Raw genomic sequence first — 15,809 nt, forward strand, 5'->3', positions numbered from 1 at the left:
ATTTCTATTATATGTATTGTTTTTATTACAGCTACTATTTTGGACCCTATTGATTTCTGGCTATTGAAAAAAGTAATATAGAATACTTTGTTTTTCTGATAGTCTGTTGGGTCAAATTTATTGCATTCTAAATTTTGACCTGGAATATACTCTTTCCCAATTAAAACTGCAAAGAGAATGGCTCCATTAATTGTATACATTACTCATTGTATAAATTTTATTTTAACAACTTATTAAGTGCCCATACTTTCCTAGACTGCTATTGATTATAAAATGTTGAGCAAGACCCTAAATTAGTCAAGTCAATCCAAGTGGAAGTCAAATGATCACTAACAATATTTCCTTTTATATATAAGAATGAAAAATCAATAGTTTTATCTGTTTAAAATATTAAGACAGTGGACATTTTTCTTTATTTAAAAAATGAAGGCATTTAATATTAGCAGTTCTTCAAAGAATTGGGATATTTTGTAAAAAGCAAGATTAAGCAGTCTCTACAGAGATTCTAATTCTCTTCATACTATGTATTCTGTAAGGTTGAATACCTAAAAATGATGAGTCCATTGTCATATTTCTTTTGTCTTCTGAAAGAGAATTGTGAGGTCAATGTGATGTAGCTTCTGCCCTCCTGCATATGACAACCATAAAGTCTGGGCAAAAATAAACAATTCCCTGAAGGCATCAGAGACTAAAACCAGGTAGAAACTGGGTCTGCGATTGGAAAAGGAAAAATGAACTGGGTGAGTTTCCCTATTTTTAAAGACTTTTAGCTTGAGGACAAGCCCTAGGAGGGGAGCTAAACCCCTGTGCACAGAAATACACAAATTTACTGGCTTAAAGTACCAGGGATAGAGGTCAGAGGGACCACAACAGCAGGAAAATAAGGGGAACATCTTGGAAAGGATTCAGAGGGGGTACCCCAAATTCTGCATATAAACTCTGCCTAAACCTCTGGTTGGACTCTAAAGCGCATGTGCATGGGGAAGGCTCTAAACAGCCCAGCTAAGGATAAAAGAAGCGCATAGTGATAGTGATTTCAGATGTACACCCACCACAGGGAAGACCAAGTTTGGGGTTTGGTTCCACCCAAGTAAATTGCCTAGTAAAACAACAACAAAAATCAATACTTTTCAGAGGAATGGGTCCAGAATGGTGTCACATGCTCATGTCCTAAGTGCAGCTGAGCTAGTGAGGTGATAGGTTGCCATTTTCAGTTTCTTTAGTAGGAAACAAATTCTGCCAGCAAGGAAGAAGAGGGTTGCAAAGTAGGTAGGCAACTATAAGCCTGTAACTTTAGAAAAATTGATAAAGCCTAGTTGGGGCAACAGAAGCATGTCTGTTGAAATGGACTAGGAACTAAATTTTAACTCCGTGTCTGGTAATCATTTCTGCCATATATTTTAAAACTTGTTATTGTGAAAACATTAAACATAAACAAATCCCCGCATATCCATTACTTGCCTTCAACAATTATCAACACTTTGCCAATATTGTTTTCCTCTGTATTTTAAATTTTATTTCTCTTCAACTTTGTGTGTGTGTGTGTGTGTGTGTGTGTGTGTGTGTGTGTGTGTGTGTGTGTATTTGGTACGCGGGCCTCTCACTGTTGAGCCTCTCCCGTTGCCGAGCACAGGCTCCGGACGCACAGGCTCAGCGGCCATGGCTCACGGGCCTAGCCGCTTCTCAGCATGTGGGATCTTCCCGGACCAGGGCACAAACCCGTGTCCCCTGCATCGGCAGGCGGAGTCTCAACCACTGAGCCACCAGGGAAGCCCTTCTCTTCAACTTTTAATTTGAATAATTTCAAATGTACATAAAGATGGAAAGGATAGTGCAGTGACTATTCACATACCTTTCACCTAGATTTAATAATTGCTAATATGTTGACATATTTGCTTTACCTTTCTCAAATATATATTTTATAGATATTTGTATGTATATGTATGTATATGTGCGTGTATATATGTATATATATATATACTTTTTTTCTGAAACATTTGGAAGTAAGTTGCAAACATCATTATACTTTACCACTGTATATCAGTTTAACTTTTGCTAGGGAACAAATTACCTAGTATCTTAAATAATCATATATTTGTTTATGATTCTGTGGGTTGGAACTTTGAGTAGGGCCTGGCTGTAGTGATTTTTCTCTGCTCCATGTGGGTTTGTCTAGGCTCAGTCACACATTTGTGCTCAGTTGGCAGGTTGGCTGAGAAATAGCTGGTTCTCGATCACCTCATTCACATGTCTGGCAGTTGACTGGGGCCTCAGTTCTCCATGTGGCCTCGCAGTCTTCAGCAGGTCATACCAGGCCTCTTCCATGGAGGTGTCAGGGCAGGGTTCCAAGAGGATAAGAGCAGAAGCTGCAACATCTTTTGAGGTTGAGGCTGAGAAATCACACAGCATCACTTCTACCATACTGTATTGGTCAAAACAAGCTAAAGACTAGCTGAGAGTCAAGAAGTGAGTCGGTTTGCCCTATTCACATATTGGAGATACTACGGGTTACGGTATGGTATTGAAAACAGGAAGATCTTCTCAAGTCGGTATTCAGGGAGGCTAGACCCCCAGTTCCCTTCCTATGTGCCTAGTGACTATCCCCAGGCAGCAATCACAAGTTTATATCTTGGAGAAACTGAACCAGAGGAGTAGGTCTCAGGCACACCATGTGTGGTAGAGGGTGGAAGTGGAAGACAGCTCTGAAAACCCTTGCAATTTCCTGAGTGATAGGAGTATCTTTGTTATTCATAATGAGCACCTTTAGATACACCTGAATTTATATTAATGAGATGACTTTGGGTGGAGCTCCTAGATAGCCTCAGGAGGGGCTGGTCACCAGAAAGACCAAATGATTAGAGGGTTGGAACTTTTAGTCCTACCCATCAACCTCCAGGGATAGAAGCTGGGTCTGGAGAGTTAAGTCTATAAAAACTCTTGAATGATGAGATTTAATGAGCTTCTGGGTTGGTGAACATATGAAGTGCTGGGAGGGAGGCAAGTCAGGACAAGGCATGGAAGTTCCATGCCTGCCCCAATCCTGGAACTTGCCCTACATACCTCTTCCATTCGACTGTTCCTGAGTTATATCCTTTATAATAAACTGATAAATGTAAGTAAATTGTTTCCCTGAGTTCTGTGAGCTATTATAGCAAATTAGCAAACTTTAGGAGGGGAACATGGGAACCTACAATTTATAGCAGTAGGTTAGAAGTATGGGTGGCCAGACTTGGGATTGGCATCTGAAGTGGGGGTAATCTTATGGAGGACTGAGTCCTAAACCTGTGGGATCTATGCTAATTCCAAGTATTAGAATTAGTATTTCATATCAAAATTGAATTATAGGATACCCAGCTGGTGTCTAGAGAATCAGAGAATTGGCTGTTGGTGTTGGAAAACACTCCAGACATGCATACACATCTTTTCTCTATATACTGATTACTAATATCTTATTAATTCAGACTGATTCTTACATTTTTCTCCTCCTTGAAATAATTAGAATATTAAGTAGAACTTCAGAAAGATTTTCAATTTTCTTTTCAGTTGGTTTACTGGCAGGAACTTTTGGCAAATGTGTTTTTCTGCATCAAAACGATAATCAGCAATGGTATTCTCCTTGCTGATATGTCAGCAGTTTATATTTTTCCTAATTAATAGATTTTGGGGAGCTACTCATATTTTTTCTATTTCTTTTTTCACAAGCTAGTTTTATTAATTTTTATTTTTTTAAATAAATTTATTTATGGCTGTGTTGGGTCTTTGTTGCTGTGTACGGACTTTCTTTAGTTGCAGCAAGCAGAGGCTACTCTTTGTTGTGGTGAGCAGGCTTCTCATTGTAGTGACTTCTCTTGTTGCCAGGCATGGGCTCTAGGCGCATGGGCTTCAGTAGTTGTGGCACGTGGGCTCAGTAGTTGTGGCTCACGGGCTCTAGAGCGCAGGCTCAGTAGTTGTGGTGCATGGGCTTTGTTGCTCTGCGGCATGTGGGATCTTCCTGGGCCAGGGCTCGAACCCGTGTTGACTGCATTGGCAGGTGCATTCTTAACCACTGTGCCACCAGAGAAGCCCTATTCATTTTTTTAAAAAAATTTATTTATTCTTTTTAAAGACACCAATTGTACTTGAACATTTGTTACTTTTTTTTTTTTTTTTTTTGCTGTGTTGGGTCTCCGTTTCTGTGCGAGGGCCTTCTCCAGTCATGGCAAGAGGGAGCCAGTCTTCATCGCGGTGCACCGGCCTCTCACTATCGTGGCTTCTCTTGTTGCGGAGCACAGGCTCCAGACGCGCAGGCTCAGTAGTTGTGGCTCACGGGCCTAGTTGCTCTGCCGCATGTGGGATCTTCCCAGACCAGGGCTCGAACCCGTGTCCCCTGCATTAGCAGGCAGATTCTCAACCACTGCGCCACCAGGGAAGCCCTCTTTATTTCTTTTTAAAGTTTCCAACTATGTTCTACACATAGAATATTTTAATCACACACACAAATCATTTAAAAATTGTTTTATAAAAAAAAATAAAAAATAAAAAAAAAAATAAAAATTGTTTTATAATGATGGAGTAGGGAAGAAATAAAACAGAAGAAGAAAGGAGATTGAAAGGAGGTAAATAAAATTTTTAATCATGGTTTTCTCAGCTAACTAGAAGGAGTACCAATGAAGCCTGACATGTATCATCTATCCTTTCACTCGCTCAGATGACATTTATTACCGTCATATTGTTACCTCCTGTTAAATACCTGGACAACTCCAAAGATGTCACTGTCTAAAGGGCAATGACTAAGAGATAGTGATATCCCAGGCCCTGGAAGTATCTGAGTAGAAAACAGAATATTATTTATTAGGGATAATATATGAGGGACTCAAGTATGATGGACAGTAGGACTGCACAACTTCTTAAGAGTCTTCTAAATTTTGAGAACTGACTCCCTGAAAATACCACCAAAATAATCTGTTGATAAAACAAAGCTGAGTTTGTTTATTTATTGCTCACAATGGTAAAGGAGAAGGCTACCCTGAAAGGTCTTAGTGTTTCAGAATGCAGAGGGCAAAGGCAGGATTTTTATGAGGTTTTCTAACATATGGTTTAAGGTGGGCCTTGCCATGCATTTGAAGATAGGGCCTTTAAAGAGCTGATTAAGTTCAACGGGGGTAGGGTGAAGACCCTAATCCAATATGACTGGTGTCCTTTTGAAGAGGACATTTGGACACACAGAGTGACACCAGAGGTGAACACATGCAGAGTAAAGACCATTTGAGGACACAGCAAGATGGCAACCATCTGCAAACAAGGTGAGAGGCCATAGGAGAAATCAAGCATGCCAATGCCTTGATCGTGCACTTCCAGCCTCCAGAACTGGGAGAAAATAAAATTCTGTTGTTTAAGCCACTCAGTCTGTGGTATTAGGCAGCCTGAGCAGACTAATACAATGTTATATGCCTAATTACCACTTTTCAGTATTGCAATGGAAATCCAAGTCCAGGACTTTCCCACATTTTGAATATGACGATTCCCTGAAGATCATCATGGAGACATGATAATGTCCAGAATGTGCTCCTGATTGTGAGTTCTCTAGTAATCTTTAGGCAGACAGTTGCAGACAGTTCTATTTTGAGGCTTATCAAGGAATTTCAGCGTTTTGATTGTTACCTATTTGGTTAAACTCATAGGTTTTGTTGTGTTCCTGAATGAATTGTATTTTGAAGGAAGATAAATAGCTTCTCCTAAAAGTCAGCAGAGGCTTTTGACAAGTTGATGGTCAACATCTTACTGAGAGTCTTTGAAGCATTGATCAGTTATACCAACTTCTCCTAGCCTTGAGCATTCTGTGATCTATTCCAAAAGCTCTGATTTCTCCAGGCTTTGACAGCATTTCCTGGTATGTGACAGGCAGTCATTTTGCACTTGTATTAGTAACAGTAAGAAAGACAGATTTATCTATCTGTGGTCATTCCTCGGGGGCTAATATTTACTTCACAAGGTGTATACTTTCTGTAGCTCTATCTCTGCATACTTCAGGTGCACAATTTTTGAAGACAATTTAAGAACATTAGGACACCAAACTTAGGTTAAAACTGAACCTTGAATATAATTTTCAATGCCAACTTACTACCCAGCTGCTACTGACAATATATTTTTAACTCCTCTGATCCTATATAACCAAAAATCTTTACTAATTTTATACATAAAAGTGGTATCTTATCACTTGATGGCATATATATGATATATCTCAATTTTTAGATAACATGAATAGAAATAGATATCTTAGAGCAAAGAAATTGGAAAAATCAGAGGAAAATAATAATTTAAAACTAAACCTGAGTATAGCCATTGCTGCCTTCTGATGGCATAATTCATATCAGCAGTTGGGCAACACATCTCTACTTCTCTCTTCCTTCCCTTCAAACACTGGTGGGAAAAAAAGAAGGGAAAAGACTGAAGTTGCAAAGTCTCTGCCCATTTTCCTCTGCAGATAAGGAGTGGGATCTGGAGTTGATGCCTGAGTTGTTAAAGCATTGGGGAATAGAAATGTCTTTGATGCTCCAGAGACTAGTAGTGGATGGAAAACAAAATTACTCTGCATAATAATACAAGGGAAATAGAGTTTCTTGGGGAAACCTAGGGGAGGAAGGAGGCTGTAGAGGGAGAAGCAGGGAATATGGAGTCAGAAAGGGAATAAGAAAACATGGCAGGAGGCCAGAATCTGCTGAGATAGAGGTGCTCCAGGCAAAATTCCAGTAACCGCGACTGCCAGAAGGCTAACAACAAGAATATATAAATAGAAAGCTCAACTTTCAGTTGTTCACCAGTTGTCACTATCATGTAGTCCCACCCTTCATACACAGCATCCCCAAAGTCCAAAAAGCTGCTGCCCATGTGTGAGGATAAATAAAAATGATTTTTCTCTGCTTGTAAAGGAGAAGAACGTTCTCTCTTCCTTTGCTTTTTTTTTTTTGCGGTACACGGGCCTCTCACTGTTACTGTTGTGGCATCTCCCATTGCGGGGCACAGGCTCCGGACGCACAGGCTCAGCGGCCATGGCTCACGGACCCAGCCGCTCCACGGCATGTGGGATCTTCCTGGACCGGAGCACGAACCCGTGTCTCCTGCATCGGCAGGCAGATTCTCAACCACTGCGCCACCAGGGAAGCCCCTTCCTTTGCTTTTGAAAGGGTCTCTTTAGAAACAGAATAGTCCTTGAGTCCCCACTTTAACTTTTTGGAATGTGGGCAGATTTCTCCAGGGCTAAATAAATAAGCTCCATGTCCTGTTTCCTTATGCAGAGTTGTCTCCAAGTTCTGGGCTTCATACCCCCTAGAAATGTCCACACACAATTCTCGAGTTAACCTAGCAGGCTGTTTTGAGCAGCTACTTATCTCTCAAAGAGACAATAGAAGTTTAAATATTCTTTCTTCTGCTTTACTCAGTTTTGTGAAACTTCATGTGGACTTCATAGTTACTCACAGGCTACCTATGTACGTGTACTACTCTGTTGTGCTTACTCAGTACTGATGCTGAAATCTCAGCTTCTCTGTACACTGGTGCCGAATCAAATCTTGGAGACAGAGTTTGGGGTGAAGCAGAAAAGGATAGCTTTATTACTTTGCCAGGCAAAGGGGGGCACAGCAGGCTCCTGCCTTGAAAAACTATGTGTCCCAACTTGGAGAAGATAGTGAGATGTTTTATAGTAATTGTTCAAAGAGGGCATGATCAGCTCATGGACATTCTTTTGATGAGCAGGTGGTGAGGTAAGTAGGAGTCAGCATCTTCAACCTTCAGGTCCAGCTAGTCTGAGGTCTACATGCTTGTGGGCAGCATACCATCATTAATCTGCTAACTTCTCCTGTCTGGAGGGGGTTTTAGTATCTGTAAAATAGCTCAAAGATACTGTGTGTATCCGTTGATGGGGAAACAGAACCTTGCCCCAAGGCTGCTCTTGACTGTTTGTTTCCCCCAGTCTCATATCCCCTCCCTTCCCTAATTAACAACTGCTTGAATCTGCCTATTGGAACTCAGGGAAGGTCATGGAGGCTGAATGAAGGCTGTTTCCTATAATCAAAGAAATGGTGGTCACAGAAAGGCTTTGTGCCCAGGAGCCCCATAGGGCCCTGTGCAGTAGCAGTACTAAATTAGGTTCCTGGACCCAATTCTAACGTGTGTGTTTGCGGGGAGGCTTTCCCACACAACACCAAGCGATTCTCAGACACCAGTAGGGTGTGTGAGAATTCAACTCACTTCTGACACTATCTACCGAGATAGAGCATCAGATTCCACAGCTTAAGGGTTCACTCTGTTAATAAAAGAAACAGGTCCAAAATAGATCACTTGTGCTAACATTCACATCACCAAACCAAGACTTAACCCCTAACCTAACTGCAGTTTCAGCCTCTCCCAGGAATGTGACTTTAACCAATCTGGAATTATTGGCATACCCAATTTTACTGTGCTTTGCTTTATTGTGCTTCACAGATATTGAATTTTTTATAAATTGAAGATTAGTGGCAACCCTGCATTGAGCAAGTCTATAGGCACCTTTTTTCCAACAGCATTTGCTCCCTTGGTGTCTGTTTGTCACATTCTGTTAGTTCTCCCAATACTTCAAACCCTCAACCAGCAAACATATTAAGACTCACTGAAGGCTCAGATGATGGTTAGTGGTTTTTTTTGGTAGTAAAGTACTTTTAAATTAAGGTATTGAAACCGAGTAGGACCCTGTGGGGCTCCTGGGCACAGAAGCCATTCTGTCCCCCATTTCTTATTGGTAGGGAATAGACTCCAGTCTCCATGACCCTCCCTGAGTTCCAAAGGGCAGGTTCAAACAGTTGTTAATCAGGGAGGGGAGAGGATGCAGAGACAAGGGAGGAGCAGTCATGAAACAATAGTGCAGCCTTGGGGCAGGGTCCTGGCTCCACCTCAAGAGACACACATATCAATATCTTTGAGCTCTTCTGCAGAACTAAAACCCCCAACAAATGGAAGATGTTAACTACTTGATGAAGCATTCTTCATTCCAGAGAGACATCACAGTTTATAACCTCAAGAAACAGATAAAAGGAATGCAGACCCTGCACACACCCTGATCCTTATTAGCACCCCCACCCTTGAACCACTGCTATAGAACTCACCACACCCCCCTGGGTGGGGACACAGTTTTGTTTTTTGTTTTTTTAATAATTTTTTTTTTTTTTTTGGCCGCACCATGCAGCATGTGGGATCTTAGTTCCCCAATCAGGAATTGAACCTGTTCCCCCTGCAGTGGAAATGCAGTTTTAACCACTGGACCACCAGGGAAGTCCCAACACACACAGTTTTTGAGGGCACGAGCCCACTGTGTCCCCCTTTGCCTGGCAAAGCAATAAAGCTATTCTTTACTACTTCACCCAAAACTCTGTCTCTGAGATTCGATTTGGCACCAGTGCACAGTGGCCAAGTTTCACTGTCAGTATGTATACTGTTTTTTTTAGACATAATGCATTGCACACTTAATAGATTACAGTATAGTGTAAACATAACTTTTATATGCACTGGGAAACCAGAAAATTTGTGTGACTCCCTTTATTGCAGTGGTCTGGAACCAAATTGTAATCTCTGAGGTATGCCTGTACCTGGACAGCACTAGTGAGGTAATCTGCCTGATAGACTCCACCTTCCCACAAAGGAAGGTGACCTTGCCTGAAATAATCTACTCTTTGCTGGAAACTTCCACTTCCAGCCCCCTTCTGCCTATAAAAGCCTTACATTTTGTACAGCTCCTCAGAGCTCCTTTCTGTCTGCTAGGTGGGATGCTGCATGATGCATAAATCACTGAATACAACCAATTAAATATTTAAATTTACTCCATTGAATTTTGTGTTTTAACAAGTTTTACAAGACAGTCCATCCTTGCCCCACCCCACCCTTCCCCTGACACACACACTTCAGATACCAGTCACAAGCCCAGGCTGGTACCTGAGCTTCTGACCAACTGGCTATAAATCAGCGGTTCCCACAACATCCTTCTTTGGTTCAATTAATTTGCTAGAGTAGCTCACAGAACTCAGAGAGACATTTTACTTACTAGATTACTGGTTTGTTAGAAAAGGATAAAACTCGGGAATAGCCAGTTGGAAGAGATGCATAGGGCACAGTGTGGGGAAAGCGCTCAGAGGTTCCATGCCCTCTCCAGACTCACCACTCTCCCCAATCTCCATGTACTCAACCTGGAAGCTCTCCAAACCCCATCCTTTTGGGTTCATACGGAGGCTTCATTACATGAGCATGATTGATTAAATCACTGGTCATTGGTCACTGATTCAACCTCCAGCCCTTCTCCCATCCCTGGAGGTCAGGGGGTGGGATTAAAAGTTCCAACACTCTAATCTCATGGTTGGCTCCACTGTCACCTCATTAACATAAAAGACACATTTATCACTTTCCACACTGATGAAGTTCTAAGGGTTTTGGGAGCAGTGAATCAGGAACTGTGGATGAAGACCAAATAGATATGATAAATATATTTTGGTCATCTGAATGACCAAATATATATTTCTTATAAATCACAATATCTCAAGTACTAAACCAGTTTTCTTTTCTGCATTGATGTGGAGGGTTCTCTATTTATTGGTAGGACTTTTACTTCCCCAATTCATGCAAATGACTTATTTTATGCTTTAGAAACAAGTCAAGAAAAAGGAGATGTGACTTATATTAGGGACCATGCTCTAGAGAATAGAGATGGGATCCTTACACAGAAATAAGTTTTCAGGAGGAGAAGTTTGGAGCCAGAGAAGACAAGGAGAAATGTAGTACTGCTCCTCTACTTTCCCTTCCTGCTCCTCAACCTTCAAACATACCTTAACTCCTAGCGTTGTTCAGAGTAACTCTGGGTTTCCAGTTATGAAGTTGGAATCAATTTTATTAGGCTCTCCTTACTTTAACATCTGGGATAAATACATAAACCATAAACCATTTAATGTTTGACCTAATTGGGATCATCCTGTATAGATTTTTTTCATTTCCACTTTTTTTTTTTTAAGGAATATATATGTAACATTCTCCCATGTAAAGGAACATTTTCTAAAGCATCAGTTTTGATGACAACATTGAATGGATCCATAAAAATTTACTTAATAATTTTTCTCTTTCCTTTTTTTGCTATTATAGATAATTTTTCAATGAATAGCTCTGTTTTTTGGTTTTTTAAAACTTTTTTTTGGATATGATTTCAAACTCACAGAAAATTTGCAAGAATAGTACAAAGAAAACCCATATACCCTCCACCAGATTCACCTATTATTTATATCTTGCCTCATTTGCTTTATCGTTTGCTCTTTGTTGGGGGAAAAACTGTTCCTCTACCACCTCAGAGTGCGGTGGTGGAGGCCTGTCAATTAACTGACAATAGCCAGATTCACAGGAGGAATGACAAGGCTTATTTACAAACATGTGGGACCACTCATAACAGTTTGTAGAGCAGCTTAATAGAGGAAAAGGTTGGGGGTGGTTAAGGGCTTCAGTGGGAAAGTACAAAAGGTTCCACTGGGCTTTTTCATCCTGGTGCTAATGGGCAGCCTCCTTCCTGGCTGGAAACTCCCCTGAAGGGGAATTTATGGCAGCTGAATTCTCACCTCCTGGTGCTGGGATTCTATTTTCTCCCAAACATGCAAATCCCTTGGAAGGGTGTTAATGGTTGCTGTGTTTGGGGGTTGGGGGGCTCTGCTTTAGTCAGATAAGGGTGGTTCAGATAAGATTTCTTTATGCATCTTTTGCACAAATGTTTCTCATTTAAAGTTATCTTTATGCCATTCTGGTGGGTTATTACTCCCTTCATCTCTCTATATATCTATATCTTTATATCTATATCTATATCAATATAGATATATTGATATAAACTCATCAAATGTGTATATTTTCTGAACCAATTTTTTCCACCACATTTACCCCTAATACTTCAGTTTGTATGAACTATTTATTTATTTAATTTTCAGCTGTGTTGAGTCTTTGTCACTGCATGTGGGCCTTCTCTAGTTGTGGTGAGCAGGGGCTACTCTTCGTTGTGGTGCGTGGGCTTCTCATTGCGGTGGTTTCTCTTGTTGCAGAGCACAGGCTCTAGGTGCACGGGCTTCAGTAGTTGTGGCATGCAGCCTTCAGTAGTTGTGGCACAAGGGCTCAGTAGTTGTGGTTCGCAGGCTCTAGAGCACAGGCTCAGTAGTTGTGGTTCATGGGCTTAGTTGCTCCACGGCATGTGGGATCTTTCCGGACCAGGGCTCAAACCTGTGTCCCTTGCATTGGCAGGCAGATTCTCAACCACTGCACCACCAGGGAAGCCCTGTATGAACTATTAAAGGACAAACTGAGGCATATTAAAAATTTAAAGAGATTATTTGAGCAAAAATCTATTCCAATCTGTTTAGGCAGCACCAAACTCGAAGTGGTAAGGAACTTTCCACCAGCAGGAGCTCAGGGAAAGCTTTTATAGAGAAAAGGCAGAAACAAGGCAAGGAAATTGATTGGCTAGAACTTAAGTTTGCCTTATTTGGAAAAGCCTACTTTGCTATGGTGATTGGTTGTCCTTTGCTTTTGATTTCTTCACCTTGAAGCATTTACAGGCTTAGGTTTTGGTTTGCTTACACAGGCAAACCCCTTCAGTCTAATGGCTTCGTTGTTTAATTAATTTAACTTTACAAAGAACAGGGGTATCCCTCTTACATAACCACAGTACTGTTATCAACTTTAGTACACTTAGCACTGATATAATTATATTTCCTAAATCTACCATTCACATTCCAATTTTGTTAATTGACCCAATAATGTATTTATAGCAATTTTATCCTTTCCAGCAGAGGATCCAATCTAGGATCAGGTATCATATAGCAGACCCTTGAATAACATGGGTTTGAACTGCATGGGTCCACTTATACAGGGATTTCTTTCACTAAATACATATACAGCAACGGTCCCCAATCTTTTTGGCACCAGAGACTGGTTTTGTGGAAGACAATTTTTCCACAGACAGGAGGGTGGGGGATGGTTTCGGGATGATTCAAGCACATTACATTTATTGTGCACTTTATTTCTATTATTATTACATTGTAATATATATGAAATAATTATACAACTCACCATAATGCAAAATCAGTGGGAGCCCTGAGCTTGTTTTCACTCACTGATGGGCTTTTGATATGAGTCTGCAAGCAACTGATTTATTATGGTCTCTGTTCAGTCAAACCTCTCTAATGATAATCTGTATTTGCACCCACTCCCCAGCACTAGCATCACCGCCTCAGCTCCACCTCAGATCATCAGGCATTAGATTCTCATAAGGAGCACACAACCTAGATCCCTCTCACACGCAGTTCACAGTAGGGTTCACCCTCCTATGAGAATCTAATGCGCTGCTGACAGGAGGCGGAGCTCAGGCGGTAATGCGAGCAATGGGGAGTGGCTGTAAATACAGGTGAAGCTTCGCTAGCTTGCCTGCCACTCGCCTCCTACTGTGCGGCCCGGTTCCTAACAGGCCATGGACGGGTACCAGTCTGTGTGTGGCCCGGGGGTCAGGGACCCCTGTACTACAGTACTACATGATCCGCAGTTGCTTGAATCCGAGGATACTGAACTGCGGATATGCACGGCCCACTGTAAAGTTATACGCAGATCTTCGACTGTGGGGAACGTTGTTCCCCTAACTCCTTCGTTGTTCAAGAGTCAACTGTACTTAGTTGTCTCTTCAGTCTCCTTTACTAGGGAACATTTCCTTGGCTTTTCACTGTCTTTTATGACATTGACATTTTGGGAAAAAATAGTCCGTTTTTAAAAAACAAGTAGAATACGTCTTATTTTGAGCTTGTCTAATATTGACTCATCATTAGTTTCAGATTATGCATCCTGGCTAGAATAGTACATTAGTGGCATTGCATCCTCAGGAGACCCAGCTGGAGGCACGCAATGTGTGTGCCATCTGACCCTCATTTGTGGTGTTAGTTTTCATCTTCTGGTCAAGGTGTTGTTCACATAGTTAGCCTTTTTTTTCTCTTGTTACCAATAAGCAACCTGTGAGAAGAATTATGTGCAGTAGCATACCTTTGGTGGATATCAGAATCTAGTCCTGTTAATTGTCTTTGAGGTTTTGTTATATACCTGTAAACTGGGCTGTATCCTGAATTTTTCTAATTTCCTCAAGTATCTGGCTACAACGCTCCAAACTAACTTCTAATTTCTTCCATCCTTCTGACTTGAAGTCACTAAGAACAAAGGCTGCCCTTTTCTCTGCAAACTGAAGCTGGACAACTTGATATAAACTTCAGAGAAATCACTGCAACAGCTCACGTGTGGACAACCTTTATGCCTACTGCTGTGTGGGCCATGCATAAAGTTCCCTGGAACACCTAATAACATCACAGAGAGATTCAAACCACAAAATATTCTGCAAGCCCAACATCTTGAAATCACTGGCTGCCCTCAGAACTCAGAAACTGGACTCACAGTCTGCTCTAATCATTAACCTTTGTTTTTATTTTGTTTCTATAGAAATACCTCTTATTAAATACCTGATTGCTTGAACTATATAAGCCTTACTTTGGGAGCCCACCTGTATCACTGCTATAGGGGTTCCGAATTTGTCACCCCAAAATATGCCATGTTAGTATATTGATTATTTTGAACTAACGTTACTTGAGAAACAACTGGTACAAGAAGGACACTGACCCTCCTTTGTCCCCCTAAAAGTAGGAGATAAATCTCCCATGAAAGGTACCCTCCCTGTACCAGGAGGGTAGAAGGCATTCTTATCAACAGAGATAGGGAATTTAGGGCCAAGAAGGCTGTGTAAACAAACATTGCTACTTCATCATTTTACTAACCCAAGCCCAAACCCTCTTGTCTTGTCAATCTTCACAAATTTATTGTTTCTTTGTCTAAAATGTATAAAACCATCCTGCTTTGTTTACTTCTTTGTGGGGCTCCCATATAATTACATTTGTTTATCTCCTATTAATCTTTTTATCACAGGTGGGTCTCAGCCAAGAACCTAGAAGGGTAGAGGAGAAATTATTTTTTCTCCCTTACACCGCCTCCTGAAATGAGACACAACTCTTTAACCGAAGTGACCTATGAAACTTAGCGGGGCAGTTTCAAAGGCAGGAATGAAAAATAGAATATGCCCCACTAAAATATACCTCTTTGGCATATGGTTTATTTAGAGCTGATTATTTTTTTTAAAAAAGCAGACACAGGAGAAGCTTCAAAAACAGAGTTGAATTTACCCTTTTTTAAGGGAAATCTCCATTGGTTAGGATGTCTCCCTCTCTGTACCAGGAAAAGAAGAATGACTCTAAATCACAAAAGACTCATCCATGAAGAAGGTGCTGGCTTAAATCTGCATAACAACTTTACCCTGTTTACTGTGTCTTTCCTGATAACTTTCCTCCCATAACTGCCCCCTCTACTCCCCAGTATCTTTCTTTTGTCTTTAGCTGAAGATAGTATTTAAAGTGATGGCTTGGGCCATTTCGGGGTTTTTTACTCAGTTTTCCTGGATATCTCTCCCATGTATACATGAGGTATTTGTGTTAATAAATTTCTGTGTGTTTTTTGCTTATTAATCTGTCTTTTATTACAGGGGGTCTTATCAAAGAACCTAGAAGGGTAGAGGGAAATTTGTTTGAAAAGGGCTTTTTTTGTGGAAAAGAGGAAGATAAAGAAGAATGACAATTAGTTCCAAAGATAATTTCATAATAGTAACAGTTATTAATGCTAGAACTGTTAATGAAAAAGATAGTGTGCGTGTTTCTAAGAGTTCTTTTAATATGAGGATCATTCACAACTTTCTCTTTGGGGTCAGG

At 40.8% G+C, this 15,809-nt stretch overlaps 1 pseudogene; it reads left to right on the forward strand.

Annotated features, from left to right (window-relative positions):
• LOC131756802 (small ribosomal subunit protein uS2-like) overlaps positions 1–15,809 on the forward strand; it is a 98,531-nt pseudogene that overhangs the window by 67,411 nt on the left and 15,311 nt on the right.

This window comes from Kogia breviceps, chromosome 5, assembly GCF_026419965.1.
Source record: "Kogia breviceps isolate mKogBre1 chromosome 5, mKogBre1 haplotype 1, whole genome shotgun sequence".
NCBI lineage: Eukaryota > Metazoa > Chordata > Mammalia > Artiodactyla > Physeteridae > Kogia > Kogia breviceps.